The 14247-nt window shown below is 39.8% G+C and overlaps 1 pseudogene; it reads right to left on the minus strand.

The window, feature by feature from the left end:
* Window positions 1-1300: 1300 nt before the first annotated feature.
* LOC114877229 lies at window positions 1301-11868 on the minus strand (annotated as a pseudogene).
* Between the last annotated feature and the right edge of the window lie 2379 nt (window positions 11869-14247).

Below are 14247 nucleotides of genomic sequence, written 5' to 3' on the forward strand. Positions count from 1 at the left end.
CAAGCTTTCACGTAGAGATCCACTTTTAAAGACCAGTTTAATCGAACGAAGACATAAGGGAAAAAAAGGAGAGATTTCCAGCAAAAAGTCATCCCCTATAATTAAGAGGAAAGTCTCGTCGCGTTGATATAAACGAGTCGTTATCCGAGTAATTATCAGAGAAACATTGTCGCAATTTCTGCGACATCGAAGAAGTAAACGATCGAATCAATATGTAATTGAATATCACACGAACTCGTTCGATCAACGAGATTGTTCATCGTTTCTCATCACCGTGCTCGGTTAACTAAACGCAGAAACACCGAATCCAGGTCACGACATCGAAAACTTCATTTCGATCGTTCGCTGCCTCTGTTTTCTGCTGACCCGAAAACGACGACTTAGCAACCGCTTAGATCATGCGTCGAGAATTCTCGCGAAAATAAAAGGATGCTTTAATACGATACCATAACGTTTCTTAACTTCGCTTTTTTCACTCGTATCTCGAGAAAGGAATTCTATCCCGTGGTTAGTTAGTTATTCGAGATACCAAGTTTTCCAGTAAAACTTGGAAGTTGAATAGTTTGCGAAAACACCGTTCGATGTTTCGTACAGTATTGTGTTAAAGAGTTGAGTTTTCTACGCGGATGGCCGACACTACCCGAGAAATACCCTTCCAGCGATTCAGCTGGTGAGCTTTATTTCCGAGAAACTTCCTCGGAAACTTCGTTCGCGAAGAAAGTTACTCGACTGAAACATCTTTTATACGCGACGGTTTTTCACGGAACGAAGCTTTAATGAATCGGGAAGGGAAAAATTAAACGACTCGTCCGGTATTAACCAACTCATCGTCGCTTAATCAATTTTATCTACAAACGAGTTTTACAAATTATACTATTCCCTCGATGTAACGAGTCCAAGTAGCTTATGAAAGTTTTATGCCAAATTAGACACCTTTCGGAGCACCATGCTCAAAAGATACAGGGTGTTCAACAACAGGTGGATCAAAATAAGACGAAAATCAAGAATAACGAAATAGCGTTTAAAAATTCGAGTAAAAAGCGCCTGAAACCAAAACGTTAATTACTGGAAAACAAAGCTGCAAACGCTATTTCATTATTCTTGATTTTGGTCTTATTTTGATCCCTAGAATCACCCTAGAATCACACTAGAAACGTGTCATGAAGAATATTAAAAAATTTTTCAAATTGTTGATTTTACAATTTTTATAATAAATTATAACTGCAGAACTAACGAACTGATAGAAACGAGCGTTCAGGTACTTAAAGTAGAGACATGGGAGTAGCTAATAAAAATTATTTCAGTTTAAAAAAATGTATAATAGTAAATATTGAAAAATCTGTTTGTCCTCCAATTTTCAAAATAAGGACAAAAATTCCTGCGTGCGAACGAAAGAAATCGTGCAATTCTTTATTACGAATGTGTTTTTCGATGTCGGCGAGTGCATCTGAAAATAGTACGGAATGGTTCCAGTCATAGCCGACGTGTTTAAAATTGGCAGAAAACTAGGCTACGCTCCACACGACCCTTTCGAAGCCGTCAACGATATTCTTATCGTCCTCGAAGCTTATCTTTCTAAACTACATAAAAAACACTTTCTCCTACGGTGAACAATAAATAAATAGCGTTGCGCGATGACGAATGCGGTGTCGCAGTTAATTCAAACGACGATTGCATTACGATTTGAAATCGTAGAGATAGCGATAAATAAGAGGAGACTCGTTCGCGAGAGGTCGAACGACTCGATAAGACGCGTAAAAAGAGGAACTGGGACGCGAAGAGGGCTTAGGAAGCGTAACTTCGGGATTTAATGGGCCTCGGCAATTCCTTGGCGAAGCTGGCGTCGTCGGACGAAATTTTTGGCACCTCCATAGCTGACGGCACGCTCGAATCCTCTCGCGGATTCAGCCAGTCGGTCCCGCTGAAAACAGAAGCAAAAAAATAGGTGAAACACTTCCTGGTCTCTCGTCTCGTCGAGGAATTCTCTTAACGAGCATCTTCAACTTCAAAGAGAATCTTCTTTTTGTATTAGCTAATTCTCTGGCAATTCAACTTCTAATTACTCTACGAAATTTCTCACATCCGTTCTATACTTATCGGACGGTAAGAAAATGAGAAATCCTTGTACAATAAATGAAATGTGTCTCGAGTGTGTGTCTATCAATTAAGATAAAAATCTTATCGACGATAGTTGATAAGCTATCCGTATGTTTATTCCCTAAGAGAATAGAAATGTAATTAATAATTACCTGCTCATCGACGCAACGTCATCGATCACTTTCGGAAAATCTAGATCCACGTTCGTTCCGTTTCTCGTTTGACTCACTATTTCAGTAACAATCGTATCGTTCTCACCAGTAGTCTGAGAATTCGTGTTATTGATAAGCGATCGATCGATTGATTCTCCATCGATCACCCCTTTGTGTCTCTCTTCCGTATCTTCCTTCGAAGTCTGCTCGGGATACCGATGCAGAACGTTCCTTTCGTAATAATATTGCCCAGGTTTCCTGATCGCTGGTCTGTTTATCTGCGAGATCAACGGTTTCGGAATTTCACCGGTGACTCGATTCTCCACTCTGTCGATCTCGTGTCCACCTTGACTCATCGCGTCCGTCCCGATGATAGTGACACTGTGAGTTTTCGATGGTTTCGTCGAATCCTGATAAGATCCTCCGATCGCCTTATCAGTTTCATCGTAATGCGGTTTACTAGTCGTTTTGTAATAGCTTTGCGTCGATTGAAAGCCGGGATCGTTTTGAGAATCGGGTCTGTTCGAGGGACTGGAGACATAGACACCGTTAGGATTAACCGTGCCGAGGAATTCTTTTATTCCGACAGAAGATTGATGAACAAACTTATTCTGATAAGGCTTGTTCGATTGATATCTATTGTCAGAATCGATCGATCCATCGGGTCTGTCTCTGTACCCTTGCGAATTCGATTGTCCAGATTGATCAATCGAACTCTGCTGATATTGTAGCTTCTGCCAATCGTGGACAGGTCTGGACAGCTGATCGGGACGAGGCCAGGGTGTCTGCGTCGGTTTCGTTTCTTGATCCTGTGGCACGTAACCCACCAGGTAGACGTTCGCGTTCTGCCCAGGTTTCTCGGTAGTCTTATGAAAATTCGTGTAATATGTGTACAAAGTGGGCCTTGGAGTGGATCCTGGATAACTCTCGAACACAACGTCGTTGGGAATGTAACTGGAATGGAAACTTTGGCTGAGAGGGTTGGGATTGTTGGGATCCTTGAAAGCATACGGGATGTAAGGATTCGCGAAGAGGAGGTTCATCGCAGGAGGCGCAGTGGGAATTGGTCTGGGAGGTAGGAACACTGGGACGGATTGCAAATGGTCTGTGTAAGCTGGTCCTTGATCGTCAGGTGAATTAGATTGGTGAGTCTGCTGGTGCAAAGAAGGATTCACCTTGATACTTGACCCATGTATAGCGTCGTTCACGAATATAGGTGAATTAATGGCGTTATTTTGTACAACTATGGTCACGTTATCCGGAGGACCGAGAGGTTTCTTCACGACGATTCTGTTCTGCTGATGGATACTCGCTTTCGGAGGCTTCAGGATCTGCGGTAGAGTCTTCTGTTCCGAGTTGATCTTCGTGGTGCTGGATTCGGTAGTGGTTCTCTTGAATTTATCCAGGATCCCGGCTCTGCCCCTCGTCTCGGACGGTTTCTCCGCCCAGAACTCGAGATCCAACTGTCCGATAATAGGATCGCTGCAGGATAAACGTTGATTCTTCAAGCTGTCCGCAATTAAGAAGACAAAGGGTTGGACAGTCTCTACGTTGTCCATTGTGGCGCAGAGCACTTGGGCCAGGCTGACTCGTCTGATTTGCTGAAGTTGACCGGGAGTGAAGCTGCTCTCCTGGTCGGGATTCTCGTACCAGAACCTGTCGCCCCGACGAACGTTGCTGAATTGTTGGCCAATTATGCAGGCGAAGGTGGGACCTACTAGACCGCCCTTAACCGACTTCTCGGCGAGACCGGCGCTGAAGAGATCGATATCGTCCACCGAAGAGTAGACGAACCTGAATTTTCTACCGGCGGACGGTGGCATCGCTTTGTCTAAATCGTCGAAGCTATTTATCGACGATAAGCCGCAAGGCTCTCGCCATTGAACGTACGGTGGGATACCGTGATCTCTACCTCTTTGGATGTTGATCGAGGCGAGATCCATGCCGAAAGGGAAACTGGGGGTTTGGAAGAGGTGATTGGTTAACTCTTCGCTGATGTGCTCGTCCCTTCTTTGAGATGGCTGATTGATCAATCCGAGGAGAAGGCGATCCACCGAACCTGCTGTTTCCAGGTTCGCCGGGTTACTCAGCTCGTTGTGAATCGAGACGTCTGGAATAATATTATTTTAACAATTTAATTAAAAATATTATTATTGTATGTTCTAAAATATATTATATACTTATCATTAATTATTATATATTTATTCATTAATCATATATATATTTTTGTATTAATTAATATTGAATTAAATTGTTTATTGAAAAATAAACACATACATATATATTAAATATATGTATTAATTATTAATTATTATAAAATTATTATATTTCACCATTATAATTTTTGTATAATATTATAATATACAATATATATTCTATTCTATAGTATGAGAGACCAAATGAATGAATGACCTAGCATACAACTAGTTTCTAATGCTCCAAAAGGCAAAATGTAACTATGAATGGAGATATATAAAAAAATTATATATAATATTATAACAATATAGTTATGGTTCTTTTTTTATAATTAAAAAGGGCTCCATTTTTATGCCAAAGGTCCACTTACTATTGAAGATGGGTTGATGATCGCTGTTGAATCTAACGAAACTGTGCTGCACCAAAGAGTGACCGAAACGATAAGCAGCGGTGGAGAACTCATTCGCGATGGTCGGGTTTACTTTGGGATCGTAGCCTTCGTAATAGCCCTTCTTCAGCAACTCGAGGTCGAATATTTTCATCACGTCCTGACCTAGAATATTTTTCGTCTGTCCTTAAGATTCGAGGAACGCGAGTTAATAATCGGACAGATTAATCCGATCGAATATTTACCGAGAACAATGGGTAGAAATTCTCTGTAGGTGATATGTTGGACAATCGCGCCGACGATTCGCCGAGATTCTTGAAATAGCTTCTCGTCGCTCCAGTGAGGATTTAACGCGGCTAATTTCGTCGCTATCCTATTGTGGAGCCTTAGAAAAGCGACGTGGAGCGATGTGAGTGCTGGTTGCTCTCCTAGACGACCATCCCCGGCTCTGAAGCAGTTCGTCGACAACGATCCACGCTTGCAGAGATCCGAGTCCAGCTTGGGAAGCACCGGTCTTTGAGATTGAAGCTTTCCGTATTGCAGTAAACCTGAAACCACCATTAACTTATAAATTTAACTAAAAATAGAAATTAGAAAATTGTAGAAACAGGACTTTGAATAAATATCTCACCGTTTCTGAACAGTCTTAAAGTGTCAGTTTGAAAGGCATTGCTGCTGTAGACGGTGGAGGCGTCTAGATAGCTAGTCACCTGTGTCAACTGTTCCCTGGGGCCGAATTCGCAGTCCTCCTTCGGTGCTGGACCACTCCGAACAAATTCTAAACATTTCACGCCCAGGGGACCGAAGAAACTGTCTTTCGAGCTGACAGGTATCGGCAGACACTCCGGATGCTACAAAGATAAGTTTCAAATGCTTCTGTCTAAACCCAGGAAGATTCAATGGAATGGTATTAAATCGATTGGTAATTGGTACCATAAATTCTGGTGGTTGAAAGCCGGAGCCAAATTTGAGACAGCATTGAGGAACTGTACCGTTGAATCCTCGGCTTTGTCCTGTGGCTAATAAAAATATAAAAGAAAAATATTTTCATTCCTTCGATTGATGTTTCGTTAGATGATTTTCGATAACTACCGGTCAGATCGTGATCAACGAATTGTCCCCATTGCATCAGCATGTGGGTAACTGATGCCAGAGGTACGTCTTTGTCTTCGTGGACTACGATGGTCACTTCCCTTGCGGTAGGAAGTCGTCTTCCTGTTACAGATTTCCGGATACTTTGTACTCCGTCACCGTACACTGGCGGCAGAAATCTAAGGAAAACTCGTTGAAAACGAGTGAATTTTGCTAGGTACTGTTGTTTTAATTTTGGTTAACGATTGTTTAGCTGATTACCTCTGCATGGACGACATGGCGGAGCCCCACCAAAGATGATGAAGATTATTACAACTTCCATCGGATGTTCTGTACCTCAAACTAGCCGTTGGGCAGATTGGAACTCCTCTGTTTGGACAGTGCCGTTGGAGTAGATTGCTTTGACTTCGACGAAACACGAGCGAGTCTGTCGGTGCATCTGGAAATCTTGAGCAAACGAAATTTCGAGATTAAATAGCGTGTAGAAAGTTATGGAAGTGTTGGAAATATAGATGGAATTCTTACTTTCGTTTGAACCTTGTGGTACCTTGAAGCACCGCAAATCCATATTTAGCGAGAGCTCTTGCCTCTTCCGTTTGATCGTTAAAAATTGCCACGTGCCTTGCTGGATTATCGGAATCCAAATATATACCTGTAACATATTGTTTAAAATCAGTTTTCAATAAATGGGTCATAAAAGTTCACAGAATGTTCCGAATATTTGAGTAATTACTGAAAATTGTGAGGGAGACTAGTACGCAATTTCTTGTAACAGAAATTGTAACCAAAGAAATAATTGTTATTAAGTAATAACTGTACAGATGTTTATAAAATTGGTATGGGAAAATTGCGTAAACTCTATCCTTTAAAATGCAGTTACAAAAGTTCATAGAATAGTCTGTAAATCTGAGCAATTAATAAAAATTCGAAAGTATGCACTTGATACGGAGCGACATAATAGCGGTTATAGGAATCAATATTTATTAAATATTAACAAGCAAAGTGTTACTGAAAATCATTAAAGAATGTAGTTTGGATCTTCCTCTTCACGATACAATCATAAAATGTTATAAATTGTTGCTATGTACGATAAAATTAATGAAAATTTAAGAGATGTTTAGCGCCTGTGTTATGTAGGTAATCACAGTATTAGTCATTAATAACTATTTAATTACAATTGAAATATGTACAAACGCGGTATTAGAAAACTCAGCGTGCATAGTTCTTCAATATTATATCTTAAAAGTTCACTTTTTGATCGTAATAATTGTTTAATTAATAATTATTCTTCTCGCATATCCTGTTCTCCTGCTATCAAGATGCACTGCTGGAGCCACGATTCATAATATGTTTTTAATGTATATTTTCAATAGTTCGATAATTCAATAGTGTTTAATTAACAATAAATCTGAAATTGTGTATTAATCTTGTATGGAAATTCTACTCAAATAAAGTAGTAATTGTTAATTGTATACTGCACTAATTAAAACGTAATAACTATATAATTCTCCCACTAACCACTTAGAATATCACGTAATTATATATTAATTAACTTAATATATAAAAATATTGCAAAAAATTTATAATTATCTATTTTTTTTAATTTTTCTACCGGTCGGTATCAAAATGATACCACTAGCGCCATCTAGCGGACAACTGAGAAAACACAAAAAAATAAAAATCCGTTTTTTACAAAAACTAGCAACTTTTGCGACCTATGAGTGGGAGAATATTATTCTGCGGACCCAAAATAATAGGAATAATGCCTTTGTAGTTCGTTTAAAGCGTTTAAATCGAAAATAAAAAAAATAGCATTTTATGGACATGAAAACACTAGCGCCGCGTAGCGGCAAACGGTGGTACTAATCGGAACATATACTTCATATGTAACACGATACTGTGGAAGTAAATTTCAATAAAATCATCATTAATTAAACATTGTTCTGTGTAAAATCGCTATGAGAAAATTCCTCAGACCTTACTCTTTCTAATGCAACCATAAAAGTTCATAAAATAATCCACAATCGTGAGTATTTAATGAAAATTCGGGAGTATGCTACTGCGGTACGGAGTGATATTATGGTTACAAAAATCAATTTTTATTAAATACTCACGAATTAAATGTCACTGAAAATCATTAAAGAACGTAGTTTAAACATTTGTCTCCACGATATAATCATAAAGTATTATAGACTGTTGCTATTTACAGAGAAATTAATAAAAATTCGACGGGTATTTAATGAGACCGGTGACCACGCAGTCGCTACAACAATTACTAATAACTCAATAATTACAAGGAAACTATGCATAAAAGTTATATTAGAAAATTCCTCAGGCATTGTTCTTCAAGAATAAATTATGAAAGTGTAGTTTTTATTAGTAATAAACGTGTAATTAATGATTATCACGTCTATGTATCTTCTACATCAGCGCGGAGACCTCTGCGCATGCGCCCACAACCAGACTACCGCGCAGCTGTTCTGCGCAGATTGCGCGGGGAAATTTCGCGCATGCGCAGAAGTCGTGCCACCTCTTTGCATATCCTATTATCCTAATACCAGGAGCAGAATTCAAACCGTAGTTTCCCCCACCCTGCCTGCCCAAGAATCGTGCTACCTCTTTGCACATTCTACTATCCTGATACCAGGAGTACATTTCGAACCGTAGATTCCCCCACCATGCCACCCCGAAAATCGTGCAAAACCAGAGTGAGAGTAAAACTCGCGCGAGAAGATATCGAGAGTATTTCTAACTAGCTGATAGCGTGCTGAGAGACAATATCAGTAACAAATATTCTTTTTAAAGATTAATTAGTGTTAGAAGGTTATTAATTTATTCTTTTTACCGTGATAGTACTAATACTGTATAAGATTATAGCCATGTATAAGCCTTTCAAAACTTGATTTTAATAAAGTTTATTATACAAAAAATATGGATTGATTCATTTAAAACACCCTAAAACCTACCCTTCGAGTATAGCATCGGTTCCTTGATGGTATACAACTCGTTCATAGCTTCCAATCCGAAATTAGCCGCCTCCAGAAAATCCTCTTCTTCAGGTCCAGTTCCATCATTTTTATTTCTTTTCATCAACGTTATCTCAGCCTTTCTATTATCCTCTACGTTCGTCCTTGCTAAAAGTTCTTCCGAATTCTTTTCCCAAAGATCTTCGAGGCTCGAAAATTGATCCTGAGGATCTTTAGACCACGTTTCGTTTGGATCAGGGTTCTCCAGGATACCCTGATCGAATTCCGGGACTCTTTCGAACAGTTTTCGTACGTAGGCAAGGATCTCCTCGTACTGATTCGGATCTTCAGGAACAAACAATGTTTCTACGGGTCCAGAATCGTTATTTTCTTTTTCTTTCTTTGTGAAATCTAATGGAGACCCTTCTGTGGTCGTTGGTTCGAGTAATTCATGTTTCGTCGTTGATTTTGATTGCGCGGAAGTTAGGAGAACGAAGAGAATACTGGAAAGCAGTTATTAATTGAAAGAAAATTTATTAAGTATCATTTTTTAGTAAACAATGTACAGAGAGAGGAGTGTTACAAAATAGATAACCATTAGTTGGGTAACATAATCGCATTAAGGACAAGGTGTAAAGGCTTATGAAATAAAGGACAGGTTTCTTTATTTTAAAAAATTGTAATTATACGTTACTGGCGCTAGAATTACCGGCGTTTGATGCACACTTATTTTTAAGATGAAAATAATATAGAAAATTAAATAGATAAAGAATGAAACATAATTTAAGTGTGTTAAATATCTACATTAATAAATTAATTGTAACAGTGTCGATGCTCGTTTTCATTAATTTCAAGCGAAAGTATAACCTCTCGATTGTAAGCGGAGATAAAACATCTTGCAATGTCATAATATTACGTGAATGACCGTGAGTTGCGGCAACTTTCTCATTGAATAAATTACATAAATCGTTAATGGTTTGTTTTAGTGCCGATTGAATACCGTTTGATTTGCATTCCGTCGCGTAAACAGCGTTTAATCGCTAGAAGAATCGTCGTCGGACATCGTTATTCGTGTCACGGTGAAATCGAACTGGATTATCGATCAACGATGCACAGATACGCATTCGTAATATGCAAATACCCGTTATCAGCTTTTACCAGTTAATTACTCGCCGCGAATACCGATTCGAAGGACAAACACGTAGAATAGTTTTCCTTTTCTTTTGCTTGCAATCGTTCCTAACCTCCAAGACGTTGACACGTCATAAGCAATTTATATAACTTGTTCACCCTAATTAAATGATTAATTAAATCGATTCAGCTGTTGGTATTAATTAAGAATATTTACAAGTTATTTATTATAGAAAAAGGAAATACTTTTATTTTACAATGTTCAAAGGATTCTTAACCCAAATAAATGGATGTCAAAGGATTAATAGAACGTGTTTCAGTAGTTAAGAATTTACAGGAGGAAGAGATGAAAATCTAGGGTGATTAATGTGGATTAATTGATAGGTAGATAACAGAGAAAGGCTACAGGTAACCACGACCAACTAACACAAATCCTTTATTTGGAATGTCAAGAGATATAACGGGACCACCGATTGTGAGATCTTACTACGATACCAAACAACGAAACGTTTCCCTTCTTCCCAGAAAAATATACAAAAAACCTTGAACCTTATTAAGAAAAAAAAAAGAAAAGAAAATTATAATATGTCAGCCGATAGAATTCCTATGTACCCTACAAAGTAAAGTGATAATAGATATGAGAATAAAAATTCAAAATAACCAATGACAACGTGTATGTATATAGATATATAATTTCTAGACTCACAAAGAAGAAGATTGCATGTCTGTAAGAAGGTTGGCCGAATCGCAATTGAAATTAAATGAGGGATTCAACCCCTGGTTAGGATCACCGGAGGCGTCCTTCGCTAAACACGGCCTTCTCGAACACGGTTCACCAAGTACTAAGCCTCGTGGAGGCTGATCGACCGGTCTTATCCACGACCAAGGATGCAGAAGATATTTTTTTGTCCATTTCTTTTTTTCTTTTTTTTTGCTCGATCGATCAGTCGGTCGTGCACCTTTTTCTGGGATTTTTACTGTTACTCGGTTGCCCTCCGGCCGTCACCTCTGCGATTTCGACCAACTTCTTCATCGATCTACACTCCAACTTCTTTCTCTTTTTCATTCGAGCTTAACAGACGTAACAGAGACAAAGATGGCAAAGAATCTGTGCTCCGAACGAACACGTCACTTAATTCCTGTTAGAGTAGTCATTTGGAGGGAATTATGGTAATTCTTAGTTGGTGGTCGTTGGCCTCTTATTTTTCTTTGATTAGGATCAAGCAATGGAGAGTTTTAATTATGGAGTAATTAATGAATGAATTAATATTAGAACAATAAAATTTGTTAAACAGAGAGATTGAAATTTTTTTAAACACTGCTTGTTCCAATATTAATTTTATATTTATTTTATCCCGGAAATTGAAAGATTACGATCCATGGTACGTACCTTTTCAGTGTCTGGCAGCTTTCTCTTGTGCTTGCAAGCTGGCAATCGCTTTTCCAGACCCGTACAACACTTTCGCCCGTACTTGGACTCTCCTGGTGGTTGTGCAAGAGCTTCCGGGCGCGGAGGACCCGGTTCCGGTCCCGCCGCCGGAAGTCGAGCCTAACTGCAGGCTGGCGCCTGCATAATTCGCGCCCCTGCAACTCGTGCAGCCCTCCGACATTCTCGTTTCCTGAATATCCTTTCGTGTTAAACGCGAATTTCTTTCCTGAACGAAATCATATTTTACTATTTCTCGATCTGATTTATAACCATCAAAGATAGGCCGATAATTCGACGAGTAGTAATTATAAATGTTAATTTAAACAACCGTGAAGACCAATTACAATGACTAATTAGGAACAGTGAAACATTCACGGTTGGTATCACCCTTTGCTCCATTCACCGAAAGCTATTCATCAATACGGTGGACGCGTTTCGCAGCTAATTGCTCGTGAAGAATACGAATTAATCTTGTGCAACGCGTTGCAATTATTAACATACGCTACGCAATCTTTCCACAATCTTTTCGATCGCGTTTCTTAATTAAAGGAATATCATCGACCATTAATGTCGCGTTCACACTACCTGCGGTTAATCTCAGACATTTCATCGGTACTTTCTAAATCCTCCTAACGTTTCAATTAAATAGAAATAAAAATTCAAAGGTCAAGTGTTTCAATTTGATTTTAAAAACATTATTCCTCCTATATGCAAAGGAAACAACTGTGTGGACGAGGCATTATTATGTAGCCGGGCACAGCTCTGACCCGTGCGCCGTTCACCATAAATCCGGGAAAATCTGGGTTAATTATACTAATGGCAGTATAAGGCGAGCTTTCCTACCGGCGACCTTACCGGAAAAAGGCGAGACCTGCTAACTTCCCCGGCACGATCGTTAAAGCGAATTTTACAGCAACGAAGCAAGAACAATGTTCCTTAATGGAACGATATTCAACGATTTTCTGGCTGCTGCTTTCGAGGGAAGGAGAAAGATTTAAGAGAATACGGTGACCTAGAATTTTTCATACAACCAGCGAATATTTTTTCCCAACAAGAATAATATTTCCGAGAAATATTAATTTTAATTTTATGGTGCGTCATCAAATTGCATAGGATGCACAATGCAAGACGCATACGGTGCGTCATCAATTGCATAGGATGCACAATGCAAGACGCACATGGTGCGTCATCACTTTAGAATCAATTACACATCTCAAAGAAACAAATTAAATTGATAAAAGATAATCAAACGTGATTATGAAGTTAAACTCTGAACAGGACGCACGCTGTGCGTCATCTGTCAACCTATCCCCAAGATAAATGAAACTGGAAGTTTGGGAAAAAGAAAATAATTATCCCGAGTTATTTAGAAACGTACAGAAGGATCGTTATCCAACGAAGATACGAAGCATCATCCAGCTGGTGCTCTCTATGGTCCTGCTCGTACTCTATGGTAGCTCACTGCTGGTTCACAATCGGCGACGACGGCCACGTCCGAGCCGGTTGTGTACGTCGAACAAACTGATCGCTCGGGACGGCCTCGTGGTAAGCTGCACCACGGGCCGCTCGTCTCTCTTTTCTTCTTCGTCGGGGTCTTACCGCCGGTCGCCCTCGTCGTCGTCGTCGTCGTCGCGGTTGTCCACCGACAATAACGTGTCCCCGCAGGAGGGGACACCCGGGCAACCGGCCTCCACTCTTTTGCCTGCTCTGACTCACGATCCTGAGGTACAGTCGTTCCTGATAACACGACGCCACTTTAGAATTTTGATAAGTGATATCAACTGTTCTATAAAAGAACCTCTTACCTCGATTATCCTGATTAATAGAATTTTATGAAATTTTATGAAGAGTCTTCTAAAACTAAGCGACTTGTATTTTCAATACCTCCAGGTCCTAAGAATCCGAGAGGTATAAAGTGAAACGTGAGAGAAGAATTCGCGTGGAGAAAAATAAGGACCGTTTAAGGAAAAGCAAGGTGATAGCGGAGCTGACTGTACCGTGATATGGGGACATTGGCGAAGTAGGGGAGAGGGCATGCAGAGGCCAGAGATCGGTACGCGGACCCAACTGCGAAACCTAACCTTCGATCGGTAAAAATTCGACCGGCGAACGGCCGGACCTTGTGCCCCGTATAATTCTTTCGCAATCCAGCTGGTACACGTGCACGAGAGCCTTAAAGATCCGTGTAAAATCCAGCCCCGTGCCGATCGTCGGCTTCCCGGTACCGGATCTCCCACGACGACCCTTTTTCTATCAACGTCTACACAATGGAACATTGAAACTCCATCATTCTACAAAAAAAAAATAAAATTTAGAAATTAACTCAAACTCTAATTTTTATATCTCATTAATCTCTTAAACTAGAACAGTGGTCCAATTAACGCAATCCTCCCTTAATGGAAGGCTGATTAACAAAGTAAATGAAACGAGTTAGGATTAAAACTGAATGTAGAACCGAAGCTTCCGTACATAGGAGAGTGGATATCCTTTCTTGTTACACGTTCCAAGTTCCCCTGACGTTGGTACGGTTACGGTGGTCGCAGGAGGACGTCATCGGGAAAGAACCAGACGATCCAGTTCCCTGTCAATAACTAGAGCGACTTGAGACTCGGGTGAATCGATCTCATTGACACCGGATTTGCAACGAGTCTCTAGCCTCGTTCTACCAGTTGACCTACTGGTTAATCTCATACCGTGTTTCCTGTTATCTCAGCGTCCTCCACTTTGTTCTTCGACTTCTTGGAGTCTTTTTTAAATTCTTCCAAAGAGGCAAGGAAACATCCATGAATCATTCGA

The sequence above is a fragment of the Osmia bicornis genome, chromosome 10 (assembly GCF_907164935.1).
Source record: "Osmia bicornis bicornis chromosome 10, iOsmBic2.1, whole genome shotgun sequence".
NCBI lineage: Eukaryota > Metazoa > Arthropoda > Insecta > Hymenoptera > Megachilidae > Osmia > Osmia bicornis.